The sequence below is a fragment of the Rattus norvegicus genome, chromosome 11, assembly GCF_036323735.1.
Source record: "Rattus norvegicus strain BN/NHsdMcwi chromosome 11, GRCr8, whole genome shotgun sequence".
Lineage (NCBI taxonomy): Eukaryota > Metazoa > Chordata > Mammalia > Rodentia > Muridae > Rattus > Rattus norvegicus.
Genome location: NC_086029.1, coordinates 52,483,572 through 52,502,409, shown reverse-complemented (window position 1 = coordinate 52,502,409; position 18,838 = coordinate 52,483,572). Strand labels below are relative to the sequence as shown.

Genomic DNA, 18,838 nt, shown 5'->3' with positions numbered 1-18,838 from the left:
ACAGGGACACACATATACACGTGCACATGCACGCATACAGAGAAGTGAAAGAGAGAGGAGAGAAGAAGGAGGAAGAAGGAAGGGAGAAATGAAGAGAGTATTTAAGACTACAATGAGGTAAAACTTTGTGTCTATAAAAATGCTGTTATATAAAAATAATAACAAAATTTATAGTCAAATTTTGGACAAGATTTGCCAAGTTCAAATGTATGTACATGATATTTACAATGCAAAATAGAGCATAAACTTACTTATTTGTTGTGACATTCAGAATAAATGGTCCTTAAATTATGAAATATAAAATTTACACATTTAGCTATTCCTTTTCTTTGCATTCATTCAAAGCAATTGAAATTGAGATCTTTCATTTAATGCTGAGCAGACCCTTTCCATTAATTATTTTTTATTAATTTTAATATCGTTTTGACAATTTCATGCATGTGTTCCAGTGTATCTTGATTGTATCCACTCTGTCTCCCACTCATAGTTTTCAGAACCCCCCTAGTCAATATTCCTCCATTCTTTTCCATTTTAAACTTTATTTATTTATCTTTTGGCACACTCAATCCTCTTCCTTTGATCCATATGCAAATGGGTCACCATATTTTTCACATCCTATGGAAGATCTTGACTGACTCTCTTTTGTAGCCATCAACTGACAATAATTCATCAGATAGTGGTAGTGTCTTAGACACTTTCCAAAATCAATTACATTTTCTCTCCCCAAGGTAGGGTTTTCTGTGCAATCCTGTATGTCCTATAATTCTCCGTTTAGACCAGACTGGTCTGGAACTGAGACTTCTTCCTGTCTCCACCTCCCGAGTGCTGGAATTAAATGCATGTGCCACTACCACTCAGCTAAAGCCTACAACGCCTGATGTTTCCAGGTGTTTCTCATCCAAGTACTAACTAGACCCAATCCTGATTAGCTTCTGAGAGCAAATGAAATCTGGTATAATAAGAGTGGTATGGCCAGAACCCCATGGTGGAATTTTTAACTGGCTTAATCTTGTGGAGATGTTATACATGTATCCTTAGCTGCTATGAGTTCATGTGTGCAAGAGGAAAGTTATATCCAAGGAAAACATTTCAAAGCTCTCCTCCAATTCTGTGTCTATTATATTTTTTCTCCTTCCAGACTCCTCTCTTTCCCCTTTCTGTTCTGTCTCTGTTTCTCTCTGTCTTCCTCTGCCTCTCTGACTCTGACTCTGACTCTGACTCTCTCTCTCTCTCTCTCTCTCTCTCTCTCTTTCTCTCTCTCTCCCCCTCTCTCTCTGCCTTTCTCTGTCTCTACTACTCCCCTCCTAGTACTGTCTCTTTCCTCAGCTCCCCTCACCATGCCCTAAATAAACTCTATTCCACACTATATCCATCCTATGGCTGGTACCTCAGCGGGAAAGGATGCCTCAGGATGGGCTCACATAGGCAACCCACCCCCCGATCCTCCCACTCACCATACTGCACCTCTATCAAGCATATCCCTGGCTTCCCTTTCCTTTTTATAAAACACAACAAACTCTACTACATCCTTCTCTGTTTTCATGTTACCTACATTTTACTATAGCTCTCCTTTAAATGCAACTCCCATGCCAATGTCATGTTTTTAGTTTCCTATGCTCCATGATAATCACACAATAGATTTGAAGAAAAGAACCCCATTTGTAAGGGGATTTGAATGTTTTTCATTTTTGCAAGGCAATACCATTCACTATAGTTTTTTTTTTCAGTTCAACCCATTTACCAGCAAATTTTATGATTTCCATTATCTTTACAAATGTTCCATTGTCTGAATGTACCTCATTTTCACGATCTATTCATAAGTGATGAACATGTACACTGATCCCATTGCCTATTGTGAATAGAGTCTTACCACTTAGTCCAACCACTAAATCTCCCCGCTTTCATCTGTCATTTCTATAAACCTTTCAGAATTCTGATTCATTAACAAGCCTGGAGTTTTTCTTATACTCTCATGAAAAATCATGTAATATCCAATTTTAACTTCATCATTCAGGTGATAACTATGTGCCTGTAACTGTCTGAAAACTACCCCCATCAGAACCACACACTTATGGCAGCAGCCTTTATAAATATACTCTATCATAACGTTGTATCTCTATTTCAATTAGCTTTAAAGAAATTGAAAAGAAAATGATTCTGAAAGGATGTCTTCCCAGTACATGGAAACTGCACAAATAATTTCATGTTCTCAAATGTGATGGCATACAGGACAGCAATGATGTTCTGTGAATTTTTATTTTTGAGAAATTATCTTTTTATGCTGTCAAATAATCACAGACACATTTTTATGCTACTGAGATCTTATAATTTGCTAGTTTTTTTTTAACAACTCATACTTGTTACTTAAGGGACTTGTATAAATGACTTAAAATGAAGTAGGGAAAAGATCTCTTTTGCTTTAACTTTAACTGCATTCATAATGTCTCTACTTTTATCCCCTAAACTCTTTCCTAAGTAAAAATACTTACTATATAACACATGTACCTCAATAGACTTCCTTGATCATTCCTATCCAACAAGAGAATAAAAAAAACACACTTCATTATTCTCAATATTAGATACTTAGAGGCTACAGAGATAGTATGTCAGTTAAGAGCACATGGTTGCTTTTCTAGATATCTGCAGTTATTTTACAGCCCTGACAGCTAATAACCACCTGTAACCTCAGTTTCAGAGGATATCTCACCCTCTTCTGCCCTCCATAGGCACTACATGCACATGGTACACTTAAATGCATTACAAAAACACAAGTAAAATATCCATAAATATAAAATAAAAACCAATGCTTTTTAAATAAAAAATAGAAATTTACTATAGGAAGAACATGTTGTCTTGGGTTTTAACTTGCCTTTCATTTAAAGACCTAAATTTTATGCAGCTAAGAGTGTCACCTGTAGTTACTAGCTAGTTGTTAGATTGGAGAATCAAAGAAAGAAACAGTTTACATCTGGTTAACATTGTTAGAAATATTTGTGAAGAAAGTAGGCTAAGAGGGATAAGGGATAATCAACCAATAGTTCATGACTAAAGTTAGAGGGTAACTATGGATCTGAGAGTGGGAGGACAAATGCATAACTGATTAGCAGAGAAAAATAGAGCATAAAGTTACAGAAATATGCCACAGTATTTATTATCTCTACAAATTATGAGAAGAGTAGAAGGAATAAATGATATTAAAATATAACAAAACTATGTGGGCTATTGAGTATGGGGATGCAATCAATATTTGTCTTTGCCAAAAGGTGCTACATTGATTTTCAGATCAGGGATTCACTGAGTTTCTTTTATTTAATATTTCACTCATCAAGAATGGATTTCAGTGTCTTTGTGAACAAGGGTAGGAAGTATGGTGATATAAAGAAAAAAAAACAGGTTAAATGTAGTGAGAGAGATCCAGAAATACCCAAAGAAGAAATGCATTGATGAGGAACTAATAAAAATTTTTGTTCAAGGAATGCACTTTCTCTACTGCATGTTATAATATCTGGACTAAAACAAGGAAACATAGCAGAAGATAGGCTTTACCAACAATTGCTGAGCTACAGAGAGTATTACAATTAGTAATGAATATATCCAGGCACATAGTGCCAAACTGTTTTGGTGCCCCAAGCTTAGTCCAGAATTTGAAATTTATTAATGGAAGAAGATAATAACAGACCCTACTGTCTTTCTGTGAAAAGTTATTAAGCACTTAATGAATCATCCTGTTGAACCTTCACAGGAATCATGAAGATAAATATCTTCATTTAAGGACCATTTTAAGAAGCATATAAAAAATTCTTTGTAAATATCAAATCACTGGAACTTTCTTTTGTTGGAACCAAACATAGTTTCTTATTAGAAAGCACCATGTCACTAAACTACATCATCAGCAAGAAACAATATATTAATACATTTCTTTGTCTAAAACTCTTCTTCTTATTTCCAAATTAAGCACTTTAAAGTGGTGCATACATAAGCACGTAAGTACATAAGTACTTACATAAGCATTTATGTTACTTTATAGACTAGTTCCAACATCTTAATGGAAGAAAGGACTGGAGGTTTTCCAGCTGGATGTGTTGTAACATTCTATAGAAGGGTGGACAAAATGTAGGGTAAAGAGAAAACCAGTATCTTAAAATGCATACTATGTATGAGAATTGCAGAAACATTTATAAATATCAACAGAAAAATAGACAAAACTAAAACAAACCAAAACACCACAGATGATGAAAAAGAGAGGGTGTGTTTGAATACAAACAGAAATAGATATTTGTCAATCTGGTAAGTGCAGAGCATTCTACTCAGAAAGCATATTCAGGTTTTTCCCAAGAGTATGAAAATATTATAAATTAATACTCTGTGTGATTTCTGATTGCATACATCAATAAGTATTTTGAAATAAAAACGTACAAAAATTATTTCTAAAGGCCAACAAGAGGAAAAATGGAATTTATTTGAGTTTCATAGCTGTTGGAAGATAGTAGTTGAAATAAATTTTTTGTTTAGTACTCTTTTAAATCCATTAATTAAGATATATCTGAAAGCTTATTCTAAGATAAATGGTCAATATTGGTTTTTGGTTTAGAGTATTGATTATGAAAAGCACCATCAAAAAAAACTGTAAAGGTTCAAAAGAGACAAGACAAAACAAAGTTTCTATGAGAGGCTTAGGAGACTGTTGTATCTCTTTGGTGAGATATATGATCTAAGATACCTTATATAAGCTGAAAGATAAAAACAGATACAGAATATCTCTAAACATCATTTTCAGTGACTTAAATATTAACAAAATAGTATATGGAAAAAATAGAGAAAATTAGTAGATTTAGCGTGCTTAAATAATGTAGAATTTTAAACTTCAGAAGGAAGGGATATATTTATGTTTGGAATGCTAATGAATCATGAAGTAATTGCTAATTATTGTCTTTGGCATCCTATTATACTTTATGTATCAGCTGCAAATGAAGTAAAATATTAATATCAGGACTATGAAATAGGATTTTTATAAAGAAAGATATTTTTTGTTCATTATTTAAACACTTTTTGAACTTTTAAAAGAATCTTTATTTTCTTTTTAAAAGGGTTATATTTTCTCTTTTTCTTTTCTTTTCTTTTCTTTTCTTTTCTTTTCTTTTCTTTTCTTTTCTTTTCTTTTCTTCCTTTTCTTTTCTTTTCTTCCCAAGACAGGGTTTCTCTGAGTAACCCTAACTGTCCTGGAACTCCCATTGTAGACCAGGCTGGCCTCCAACTCAGAGGTCTGCCTGCCTCTGCCTCCCAACTGCTGGTATATCTGGTTTTATGTGGAGGTTCTTGATTCACTTGGACTTGAGCTTTGTACAATGTGATAAGAAGGACTGATTTATTCTTCTACAGGCTGACCACCAGTTGAACCAGCACCGTTTATTGAAATTGCTGTCATTTTTCCACTGGTTGGTTTTATCACTTTTTTGTCAAAGATCAAATGCCCATAGGTGTGCGGATTTAATTTCTGGGTCTTCACCTCTATTCCAGTGATCTGCCTGCCTGTTGCTGTACCAATACCATGCAGTTTTTATCACCATTGCTCTGTAATACAGCTTGAGGTCAGGGATGGTGATCCCCCCAGCTGTTCCTTTATCGTTGAAAATAGTTTTCACTATCAGGAGATTTTTGTTATTCCAAATGAACTTGCAAATTGCTGTGTCCAACTCTATGAAGAATTGAGTTGGAATTTTGATGGAGATTGCATTGAATCTGTAGATTGCTTTTGGCAAAATGGTCATTTTTACTATATTAATACTGCTAATCCATGAGCATGGGAGGTCTTTCATTCTTCGAAGATCTTCTTAGTGTTAGGTCAGTTTGAGAAAATTTTGTCATGTGGCATAGATTGCAATGTGTAGCTTATCCTATTTCTCACCTTCTAAAGACTTAATCAGTATAGCTTCTTGTCCCATTTTACACAGCCTTTTAAGTCAGGATATAAGAATTTACTAATTTTCTGTTAAAGTCATTTCCAACTCAAACAATTAAAAGCCATAAAATCCTTGGATTGTCATAGTTTCCTGTACTTGACTCCCAGAAACATATTTTACCATGAAATTTATCTCAATATGTATTCAAGTTCAGACTAGAGGAATACTTTCTATAACTTCTACTTCACCTTCTCCCTTCATACTCCCAAATTCTTGCAAAGGTTTTCAAGCTTTGGGATCAATGGAAGCAATATTAGCATATATCTATTTTCCCTTTATTCCTCCTATATTGTAACACTAGAAACAGCATTTCTATGAACATAAAAGAAGAAAAAAGAAAAACTGAAAATAAATTGTATGTTCCTATCAGATAGGACATCAGATATATGCAGAACAGTAAAATAGTTCTACCTGTGTCTAGCATGGTAGCAGCCCTATTTTTAAGTACTGTTACTTTCAAGAGCATGGGTAATGTACAAGTGACTGCGTTGTTGAATACAATTTTCTCAACATAGGCAACAATGAACAGCCTATGAATCCTTTAGGAATGGATGGAAGTCTTTGGCACCTTCACAATAAAATGAATTAATTTTGGGAGTTTGTGGATAGGAAATGTAAAAGAATAAAATGATTAATAAAAGAAGCCATAAGTATGTTGTGCACTGTGGAGAGTGTTCCATGATATTTACATAGGATGAGAGCTTGAAGAAAAGCCTCACCTAAAAGGAGTTTATTTAAAAAATTTATAGCAAGTAGTGGGCATGAGTAACTAAGACAAATAGAATAGGAAAGTGAAAAAAGGGAATTAGGAAAATCCTATAAAGTTTATAATAGTTTTTACTTCTCTTTGGGATAATGGGTTATTATCCCTATTGGCAACATCTAGTTAACCTTATAAAATACATTTCTGAGTTGCCTTCCTGATAGAAAACCACAGAAAAAAATAGGCCATTGATCTGGATTCCTAAGAATTACAGACTATCATGGGGTGGGTAAGAGCAAAGCAGAGAACGGAGGCCTGGCCCATGAAGTTTCAAAGAAATTAAAGACACCAGCAGGGTTGTTTGAGTGATAGGTTGAAAGCTCTAAGTTAAAGTAGGATCTGAGAGATGGCATATGAATTACTGTAGTATGAGATAAATCCTTTCCTTCCAATATTGCATTTGATTATGTTGTTGATAACAGCAGAAAACTTAATTGTGGGGTGTCTATTCCAAGCATATAAAAGATTTGCCTAGATAATTAACTAAGCCATACTCTTTTTTTTTTTTATTAACTTGAGTATTTCTTATATACATTTCGAGTGTTATTCCCTTTCCCGGTTTCCGGGCAAACATCCCCCTCCCCCCTCCCCTTCCTTATGGGTGTTCCCCTCCCAACCCTCCCCCCATTGCCGCCCTCCCCCCATAGACTAGTTCACTGGGGGTTCAGTCTTAGCAGGACCCAGGGCTTCCCCTCCACTGGTGCTCTTACTAGGATATTCATTCTAAGCCATACTCTTAAGTGCATTTTTGATTGCTATGACTTTTTAAATTGGCACAATTTTATTTTTATTCACTATAATGCATTTGTAATTAGAGATAATATAAGGATATTTTTGGGTTTGGCCTAGATGCATGGCTACTTTAGATTATTAATATAATTATTCCTCAAATTATTTATATATTAATTATGGTATAGTTGCTACATGACTTATCACTGACATGTTATTCATTAAATAGTACTCATACTTATATTAATAAAATATAATTTCCAAATTTTCTCTTTCCTTTCTTCCTTCATATCCATCCCATGTCTTTAAAACAACTCACTTTTATCTTCATATTCCCTGTCTTAAATTATGGTATCTTTTTCATTGTTGAACATTTTCACAGACAGATACACACATGCAGATATACACATGCATGCATATGTAAATAGAGCCTGCTGATTCTATTGAGTGTTGGTTGTATTCATATAACTTCGAGACTCACCATTTGTTATTGGATAACCTATTGGGGGTTTCATCCCTAGGATAACTTTATTCTCCATCTGTCAGCAATCTTTATAGTATAACATAGTAAGTTACATGGAGTTCTTTTTAACCAATGGGACCCAATGAAAATACCTCTTTACACACACACACACACACACACACACACACACACACACACACATATATATGTATATATATATACATATATATATATGTATTGTATGTATTGCCTCTCTTTAGGTCTTGTTTAGACAGCTCTACTGTTGCAGTACAAGTTATATAAATAAGTCAGCTACACATAGGAGTGTATTGGAGTACTAGATATTGCGATATATCATAAAGTGGATGTCATAGGAAAACTTACACCAGCCAGATGGTTTATGCACTTATCAAATCATAACTAAGGAATAGTGAGTCGGAACAGCTTGTGTAGATGCATATTGGCAAAAACATATGAGCCAGACTCTCTAGCTGAGAAAATTTTTCAGAGAGCACCATCGAATATCCCCACTGACAACCAGATAAAAAGCAAGTTAATGATTCAGTGTCCAAAAAGCAGTGCATTATGTGAACGGGCTCATTAAAAACCAGAAGGAACGTTTTTCAGTAGCCAGTTCTTCAACAAAGCTTTGGGAAGCATGTGGCAGTTTGAAGCAGCAGTCTCAAAAGCCCAAAGGCAATTTATCTAGGAATCTATGCTCTAGGTTCCATAAACTATTTTGGTGCCCACTGTCAAGGTTCATACCTACCTACAATGTAACACAACCTAACTAAATAGCTAGGCATTCAAGCAGTGTACATATGTACATTATGGTAGAGTATATAAGCTCCATTTCAATGATGTATTCATTGCCATTTATTAAACTACCATACCAAGTGGCAAATATACTTATTCAAATATTTAACTACAATTGTAGCCAATTTGTTAAATATCTCACTATTTTCATAATAGAATGCCTAATCTTTTTGAAGCACTCATTTCAATTTCAGGGAAGTATTTTATTTAATTTGTGCAACAAATAAAAGTGTTATATGATATTTTTCCAAGTTTAAAAGTGAAAGAAAAATTAAACTTGGCCCTGTGAAGGAACCTATCCAAATTTAAACAGCTAGAAAATGTTTGAGTAAAATGTAAACACAGTAAATGTGACTTAGAGCTATGGGCACATTTGCTGTTCACGGATGCTTATTTATTGCGAAATCAATCATAAAAATGTTATTTTTACTGCAATCTTACATCATAATATGGTGAAATATATTTTCATACAGATGAAGATATAGATTTTTATTCTCTCACATTTCCAGCTCACCAGTTATATAATAATATAAAGCATTGTGATATTACGTGCCAGGAATATTGAATACAACTCTACTTTCTAAATCCTGCTGAGTTGGTTTTGAATTTTAACAATAAGATTTTCAAAACTCAGAAAAATAAATAACCTAGACTTAAAGAATATTAGATGGAAGATAAAATACTTTGAATACAACATTCTTATTTCCTTGCCAATAGAAGAACCATCATTAGGTATAGCTGCTTCATGCAGGACAGTTTCCCTCCATGCTTCTTTTAGTACACTAACTATATAGGCTAGGTATTAGGCAATAATTCATCTGGGGTATCATGAAGGTCCAGGACCTAAAACATCTTAAAAGTCAATTGATAGGGAGGAGTACATGTGATACAGCCATTGAACTCATGAAATCACAGAGGTTTATATACTAGCATATCCTCTGTCATATATCGATCCTCTCAATATCCCAGCATGGGAGAAGGAGGTCTATGAGCCTCCATCCCATGTTATTTAACTATTCAATTTTAAAGGCTGTTCTGGGAAGGAATCCACTTTTCTTAACCAATATAAACACTGATAGATTGCCCATAATTCAGTCAAAAACCATATACCCATGAATATGTAAACAACCCTATCTAAACTTTGTACATTATATAATTATTTTTTAAAAAAAATCATTAAAATAAATCGATCATATATTTGGAAGAAGATGTATTCTAGAAGAGCTGGTAGGGATAACATGATAAAAATGGACAGTGGACATATGAAATTATCAAAGAATACATTAGTTAAGAAACAAATAGAAAAGTAATATGTAAGCACAAAAGAAGATCTAGGTGTTTAATCCTTTATTCAAGCCATACTGGAGGACCAATGCGTTCAAAAATTTCAACAACTCTCTATACTATCATAATGCAACAATCCTTTCATTTTTCCTTGTAGCTTCTCAGCATTTTTCTACATCCTGAGCTAAATGTACAATATAGTATATGATCAAACCTTAGTGTATTAGTTATTGCTATATAAAGACACAGGCAAGTGAAAGTATAGAAAACAGGGTTTGGGCTATAGTTTCAGAAGCATAGGCATGCATGTCCATCACAGCAGAGAGCACAGCAGCAGGAAGGCAGGGGTGGTATAGAGAGGTAGAGAACAGCTCAAATCCAGAATCACAAAAGAAAAATGAAGCACACACTGAGGACAGTTGGAGGCTTTCGAATTCTCAAGGCCCAAACCTGAACACACTTCCTCTAATAAGACCACTCTTCCTCATCCTTCCAAACAGTTCCACCAGAAAAAGAGTAAATATTCAAACAGATGGGATGGCGCGGATACTCCCATTCGAACAATAAGAAAAACATTGGGACTGACTATGAATATCAACTATATTAGAGTATTTTTCCTGGCCTTATGGTTGAAAATTAAGTTCCATATTGTACTCTTTATACAAAGTTTTTTCAGCTTTTTCTCATGAAGGAAGAAATGGATAATCTGATGAGAATAGTACTGTTCACTACGTGGTTGCTTTTGGAAGTTGAAAGAAATCTCAGTTCCTCAATTATCTATGAACAAACCTGTGATTGCTTTTTATTGTTCAATACAGAAAAAAACAATTTGGTTTCAATAGCACTAAACAGCAAATTTAATGGAATTTTTCCATTTGATTAGACATTTGTTATTCCATTATAAAATAATTTGCTCATGAGACAAAGCATATCTGGAACTTTAGAGGAAGCTGGCAGAGTGAGTTACGTAGGGCTCAGCAAACTTACTATAAAGGGCTCGTGAGCTTATATTTTGGTTTTGAACACCTTACAGTCTGTTTCACAGCAACTACAATCATATACAATATGAAAATAATTGCTCCTGAACCTGCATCAATAATTCTTTATTCCAAACAAATATTATAGACTTGAAAATTTGCATTAACTATATTTTATTTGGAACACTATGATTTTCTTTTGAATTTTTAACTATTGCAACTGTAAAAGCCAGAAGTAGGGAACTAGCTCTGGTTAAGAGCACTGGATGTTACATCATAGGACCCAGTTGCAAATTTTTAGCATCTACATATCAACTATAAGCTGCCAAGGGAGAGAAGAAATTAAACATTCATACCCAATTGCAAAACCTATGAACCAGGACAATAAAAGGCACGACAAGATATCTGTAAAAATACCATAATTGGTCTTCACATGTCTCTAAAAATCAGAAAATGTCTCTTTGGATTTCAGGTACACTTGACATGAATAATAAGCATAGCTGACACTAAAGCTTAGCTATATTCTCAGGACAAGTGAGGTTGTGGCCACTTTTCGAGACCACCTTCATTCTTTTATAATACCATCCTACTAATTACAAAGGTGTATGAAGAGCTGATGAAGAAAAATTTTTAAATCTTCCATTTTCTTAAAATACCATGAGGAATTTGGAAGTAAAATTTATGTGGATCTGTTCTACATTAATGTCTTGATGAATGATGACCAGATGCCTTTTTTATTCTTTTCTTTCTGGATAAGCACACTATCGTTCATTAAAAATCAATTAAACTCCGATGATTTATCTAAAATCACATCAAGAATATAAATGTTCCAGGTAGATGATAAATGGCAGTCTTTACTCTCAGAGAAGAGGCTCATTCAGAAGTTCTTTGGAATGAAGTATATTGATAAATTAGGTAAAGCCAAATCAATGAGCAAAAGCTAATATTATTTTTGTTGTTCCTTTTAATGCTAGTAAGATAATTTTACTTAAGATAGAATGTTATAACATTTCCCCCCTCTATTTAACCAACTAGCCCCTCTCAAGTAGCTCTCCTACCTCTGACTTGTACTCCTACTGTAAGACTGATAGGCTCCTTTTTTTGACAATTATTCTATCATTCATATTTTGTAGATTTTTTAAAACTATATATACAGTTCCATCCTACTATTGTAAAAGCCAGTGAGGTTCACTTTTACTCATATTTGAAAAAAATTCACTAACATATGAAGCTTCCAATTAAACAGAGATATATGGCCTGTCTACAAAGAAATTTTAATATAAACCAATAAAAGTCATCCTTGATGATCAAACTGCATAAAGCTCCTTCCCACACTTCCTAAGGTTGGGGCCAGTGCGATGAAGTTGTGATATTCATATCTTTAACATGAAGTAACTCAATTATCATTAGATTCCTACTCTTAAATATCACTTTGACCTTGAATATATTTCATCAAAGAACAGGCATTCTCGATTTCTATAGGTACAACTATCTGATGTTAAAATCATTTTAATTCTAAATAATTATGGTCATATAAGCAATTTGTCTCTTAATTTTGAGATAAGTTGTATATTCCCAATGTATTAATCTATACTAATCACAGTTTAAGGATAAGTAAAAATAGAGGCTGAAGACAAAGCTAACTTATTATTACTATTTACATTTGAATAACGTTCAATGTGCAAAAGTACTGAATTTTCTTTTTCTATTCATCTGTTGAGGGATATCTGGGTTGTTTCCAATCAATGAACACATTTAAGAAAAAGTTTCGTGGTAGGACAAAGCATTCTTGATTATATGCCCAAGAATGACATAGCAGGATCTTGATGTAGATTGCTCCCCGTCTCCTTGAGGAACAGGCACACTGAGTTCCCTAGCCGTCTGTACTAGTTTGTACTCCTAACATCAATGGATGCGGTTGCCCCTTATATCCTGCTACATTGGGTACATTATCTTACATCTTGCCCACCATGAGCTGTTACTTGTTGTATTGATCTTAGACATTGTGAAAATTATAAGATGAAATCACAAACTAGATTTGATTTTCATTACCCTCATGGCAAAGAATGCTGAACATTGGTTTAATTGTTTCTCAGCTATTTGAGATTCCCCTATTAAGCATTCTCTGTTGAGATCTGCTTCTTATACATTTTCTTAGTCTCTTTTCTTTCTGTTTCTCTTATTCTATTTCAATGTGTTAGTTTTTATGTCATTCTGATTATATTTTATTATATCATATTGTATATTATTATAATCCCTTAGATACCTATTTGTTTTCTATTGAGGAAAAGAAAGGAAGTAGATCTGGATAGAAGAAGGCATGGGGAGAAAGTGGGAAAAAAAAGTTAAGGAAAAGTATAAACGGGGTACATTATGTGAGAAAAGAAATTTATTTTCAGTAAAAAGGAATAAAATATAGATTATTTGCTTTTTGGGCAGAGGATTTCACTTAGCTACCCGAAAGAGCTTGATGACCTCTTTTGGGCTCAGCAAGAACTACATACAGGAAATACATACACATATGCAAACACACACACACACACACACACACACACACACACACACACGCACAAGAAACAAAGGTATACCCCAAAAGACTCACCAATATGATTGGGTATAGAAAACCTGTATAAAGGTAATATCAATAGAAATGTTATCCTGGAGAGAGAAAACTGATGGGGTCTCAACCCAATACACAGTACTACGAATAATTAAGGAATACCGAGAGTGGAAATAGTCTTCCCAGAAATGAATCCTTATACTGGTTATCCACTACTAAATGATCAGCCTTGTATTCAGAGAAGTAACATTACACAGACTAAGCACATTGTATTTATGACGTTTAGTAATATACAGTATGTACACTATGTATTCATGGCTGCTTTAAATTTTATTTTAGATATATACATATATATGTATATATAATACACACATATATAAAGACACATATATAATATACATATACACACATTATATATATGTAATATATATGTATATCATATATGTATATATATATATGAAATAAAAATTAAAGAAGCCATGAATTTGAAAGGGAGCAAAACAAGACCTTTGTTGGAGGCCTTGCAAGGAGGAGTCAAGTGAATGAAAACAAAAATCAGACATGCATGAAATTTTAAAAAATGCCATTAAAAATAATGTTTCAAAACATAGTTAAATATTTAAGCAATTTTAAAATTATTAAAAATTCAATGAAAAGTTAAGATGTGACATGAATTTAGGTATATGCTGTAATAAGAAGTATAGAAGAAATTGGAACTGGACTGAATATGATAAAACCAAAAAAAGAAAAAACAAATAAACAAAAAGATAACCAAAGCACAGAAGCAAAAGGCTAGTCAGAAAAAAAATCCCCAAAATGTCACATAAATACCGGTTGAGTTCTATTGGATTCTATTGCTGAGTGTGAGCCCTATCTATAAATATAGTTAATGTACCCAGAGTGATTCCATTGCAGTAATCTAATTGTCCTTTGCAGGCAGATGTCAATTGAAAATAGTTTCTTGATTACGGCTGATAGCTCCTGTCACCTTTCTTTCTCTGTACTGGGACTTTTCTATCTTGAACTTCCGTGGACCCCAGGAATATTTTCTCTGTGGGTACATATGTGCTTCAGTCAGTTATGTCAGAAAGACACAGTTTCCTTAGGATCACCCATTCCCTGTGGCTCTTACAATCCTTCATCTCCCTCTTCCACATAGTTCTCTAAGCGGTGAAAAGCAGGTTTAATGATATTTTTATGTTTATTTTTTAAATTACTAATTAGCATTCTAAATGCTACCCCCTGTACACCTCCAAAGAGTCCCTCCCATCTCCCCTTCACCTTTATGTGTGTGCACTGCCCCCCCCCCCAGATATCAGCCCACCCTGGTACATCAAGTCTTTGTAGTATTAGGCACATACTCTCCAACTGAGGCAGAACTGGGTAGCCCTCTGCTACATATGTAACCAGGTCCTTCGTCCAACTTTTGTATGACCTTTGGTTGGTGGTTCAGTCTCTCAGAGCTCTCAGGGATCCAGGTTAGCTGATACTTGATTTTCCTGTATGGTTCATATCCTCTTCAGCGACTTCAATACTTCCCCAAACTCTTCTATAAGGATGCAGAGTTCTGTCCTGTTTGGCTGCGGGTATCTGCATCTGTTTCAGTAAGCTGCTGAGTAGAGACTCTCAGAGGACAACTATGCTAGGCTCCGATACGGAAGCAAAAGTGAGTATCACTAATAGGATTAGGAACTGGTGCTTGCCCATGAGTTGGGTCTCAGGTTCTGTCAGTTATTGGTTGGCCATTCCTTCAGTCTCTGCTCCACCTTTGTTCATTTTACTTGAGAGAATATTCATTATAGTTGATGCAAAAGCAAACACATAAGACACTTTGAGTCAATTTTATATCCAGTCACTCTGCTGAAGTTGTTTATCAGCTTTAGGAGTTCTCTGGTGAAATTTTGGGGTTTGCTTATGAATACTATCATCCCATTTGCAAATAGTGATACTTTTGACTTCTTCCTTTCCAACTTATATCACTTTGATCTCCTTTTGTTTTCTAATTGCTCTGGCTAGAACTTTGAGTACTATATTGAATAGATAGGGACAGAGTAGGAAACCTTGTCTTGTCTTGGATTTTAGTGGGATTGCTGCTAGTTTCTCTCCAGTTAATTTTATGCTGGTGTTGGTTGGTTATATATTGCTTTTATTATGTTTAGGTATGTGCCTGCTTTGAATCCCTGATCTCTTCAGGACTTAACATGAAGAGATGTTGAATTTTGTGGGAGGACTTTTCAGAATCTAATAAGAGGATCATGTTTTTCTTTTTTTTTTCCCTTGAGTTTGTTTATATAATGTATTGTGTTGTTGGACTTTCGTTTATTGAAACGATCCCTGCATCACTAAAGTGTAACAAGCAGAAATGCCCTAGTGAGAAGGTTTCAACTCCACTTAGAAGGGAGAAGGAAATAATCATGGGAGGGAGAGGGAGGGAGGAACCTGCGCAGGAGAAGGGAGGGGTAGGGGAAAAGAAGAATAGGATCAGATATAGGGTGAGGGACAAGAGAGAAGGCCAAAGGGCCAAGAGAATAAATGGAGAAGTGGGAAGACCCTCTAGAGATTTCAGAGACCTGGAAGTTGAGAGACTCTCAGAACTCATTTAGGGGTGACTTTAGCCAAAATGCCCAAAATTGGAGAAAAGGAATTTGAAGAACCCACCTTCAGTAGATAGACAGGTCCTCAAGTGGAGGGACAGGATTATCAATCCACAGTCAAAACTGCTGACCCAGAACTGTAAGGGAAAAAAAAAACAGACAAGAGACTGAAGGATCCATCTCATTAGAGGGCACCAATGCCTGACACTATTACTGATGCTACAATGTGCTTTGAGATGGGAGACTGACAAGTCTGTCCTTTGAGAGGTACTAATAGCATCTGACTGAGACAGAAGCTGATACTTACACCCAATGATTGGGCTGAAGTCGGGACCTCTATGGTTGAATTAGGAAAAGGATTGAAGAAGCTGAAAGGGAGAGTGACCACCATAGGAAAACCAGCAGTCTGGACTAACCCAGATACGAAGGAGCTCCCACAGACTGATCCACTAACCAGGATTATAACACAGGCTGTTCTGAGGACCCTGACACGTATGCAGCGGATGTCTACCTGGTCTAGCATTAGTGAGAAATATGTTTGATCCTCAAGGGCCTTGAGGAAACAGGAGGCCTGGTGGGAGGAGGGGCACAGCACCCTCTCAGAGGCAAAGGGGAATAGGAATGGGATGAGGAACTGTGGAAGTGGGGGGTGGGGGTGGCATCTACTGGAATGTAAATAAATAAAATAAATTTTTAAAAAAGTACTTTCAATCTCATTTTAGAAAATTTATAGTGTCTGGAAAATTCAATTACTACCTTTCAGTCTATAGAATATTTAATAAGAATGATACATAGAGCATTTTAAATACACATAATATAGTGTTATTTTCAGTCTGTATTTTCTTTATTGTCTTTCTCATTAAATATATTGAAATTCATTTCTACACAGTGGTATAATTTTATTACACAATGTATATTTATGAAATGTTGCTTAAAAATCATGACTGTCTAACAAATTAAAAAGCAAAAGAAATGCTATGGAATAACATTTCATTTATTTCTTATATATTATTTATAGTGTGTGATTCGGCAATTTTTATAATCAGTTTGCTAAATTGACTTCTCTTAGTTCTCATCTGGCTTCTTGAATATTTATAGAGATAGATAAGGTAGAGATGGTATCTCTTTTGATGTATCTCTAAAATTTTTATACAATGTATTTTGATTATGATTTTTATCTTCCCAAACTCCTTTCAGAACCTCCCTATTCATCACATCTCTTCAGATGTGTTTTACAAAACATTTCAATAATTTTCAACACCCTCAGTCACTAATATATTCTTATTTTTATAAGATGCCTAGATATTATTAATTGGAGATGCTACTTTTTATGTGTTTCTTTGAGTTATAAGAATACCATGTTTTATTGGTTAAAAAAACTTTCATGTACCTATTCACTTCAATGGTTTCTTTTGTATTTTGAAACATTGTGGTTACATAAGTAGGATGTATTATGTCTGATATATATATATATATATACATATATATATATATGTACATAGAGAGAATATTTTATTGATTTTAAATTTATAAGCATAAAATGTCTTAATTCCTTTCTTTAATCATGTTATTCAAACAGCAATGTTTTCTGTTTTATTAAATAAATTTAGATATAACTATTTAACATACTTTGTTTTTAATAAAATATATATTATGGAACAATTTATTCCTCATTTTTAACATTTATGGTTTGTAAATAAATATCTAAGTTTTACCTAGCATTGATATATGTGTGCATCTGCAAAGAAGTGTGTGCCCTGTATGTCTGCATTGTTTCCTGCCACCCTAAGGTCACTCTGTTTTTGCTTATGGAAAGATTGATAACCCTTAATCTTGTTAAGCTTCTTTATTGAAGACCATCAAGATTTAATGTTTGAATCTTACCACTTGGTAGATAAATGGATTATGAGACTCTTTTTTAACTTTTCTAATTAATCTGAATGTCACTTGGGAGGATAGGGAATAGAAGAATTGTGGAGGGGAATCTTGCAAGCTACCTCTTACAAATATGTTTTTTTATCAGTGTCAACTTGCAGATAATGCCATCTGTGCTAATCCCCATTTCTCTCCACTATAGTTCTTGAAGTTGTCTTTTTGTTCGATTTATCAGACTGCTGACCCTGGCCTAACCCTGTCAGCACAGTTCAGAGAAGCTCTCACCAAAGATATGCCTCTGATCTGACAAATTGATTGATTGAAAGAGGTTTAACAGGAAAGATCTCACGAGCAAGCGATAAAGCATTCATTCTCCCAGCTTACAGCTTCAGGTATGAGCATGGAAATTCCAAAATGCACGAAAGGAAAGAGGAATGGGAGGAATAATTTAGAAAGTGAAATAATAAGAAGCCGTGAGCACCCTATTTGATGGAGGCCTGACAGTATCAGAAGCTATATTTTATTCAAAAGCTTTTACGTGAGACTAATTGAAAGAGATCACCTTCATTAACTACCAAATATGAAACTTGTCTTAGAATTTTCTGTGAATTTTATGAAGTAGCATAACAAGTAGATGCGTAGAAAATAAATCGCAACTTACAAAAAGCTGTAAATAAATTTGAGGAACATTTTCACATAGTACCTTTTCTCAGATAAGATGGTGAATAATATCAATTATTGGTACTTTTCCCATTGTCACATAAATATGTCATTGCATACTAATACTTTTGTAAATATTATGGAAAAATGAAGTGGT

General features: G+C 34.4%; 1 long non-coding RNA gene across 1 annotated transcript in view; it reads right to left on the bottom strand.

Annotated features, from left to right (window-relative positions):
* The window catches only part of LOC134480983 (uncharacterized), a 308,633-nt gene that overhangs the window by 106,417 nt on the left and 183,378 nt on the right, over positions 1-18,838 (bottom strand). Inside the window, exon 5 of the long non-coding RNA XR_010056095.1 lies at positions 16,211-16,283. This is a non-coding gene — a long non-coding RNA (uncharacterized LOC134480983). The remainder of the gene's footprint in view (positions 1-16,210; positions 16,284-18,838) is intronic.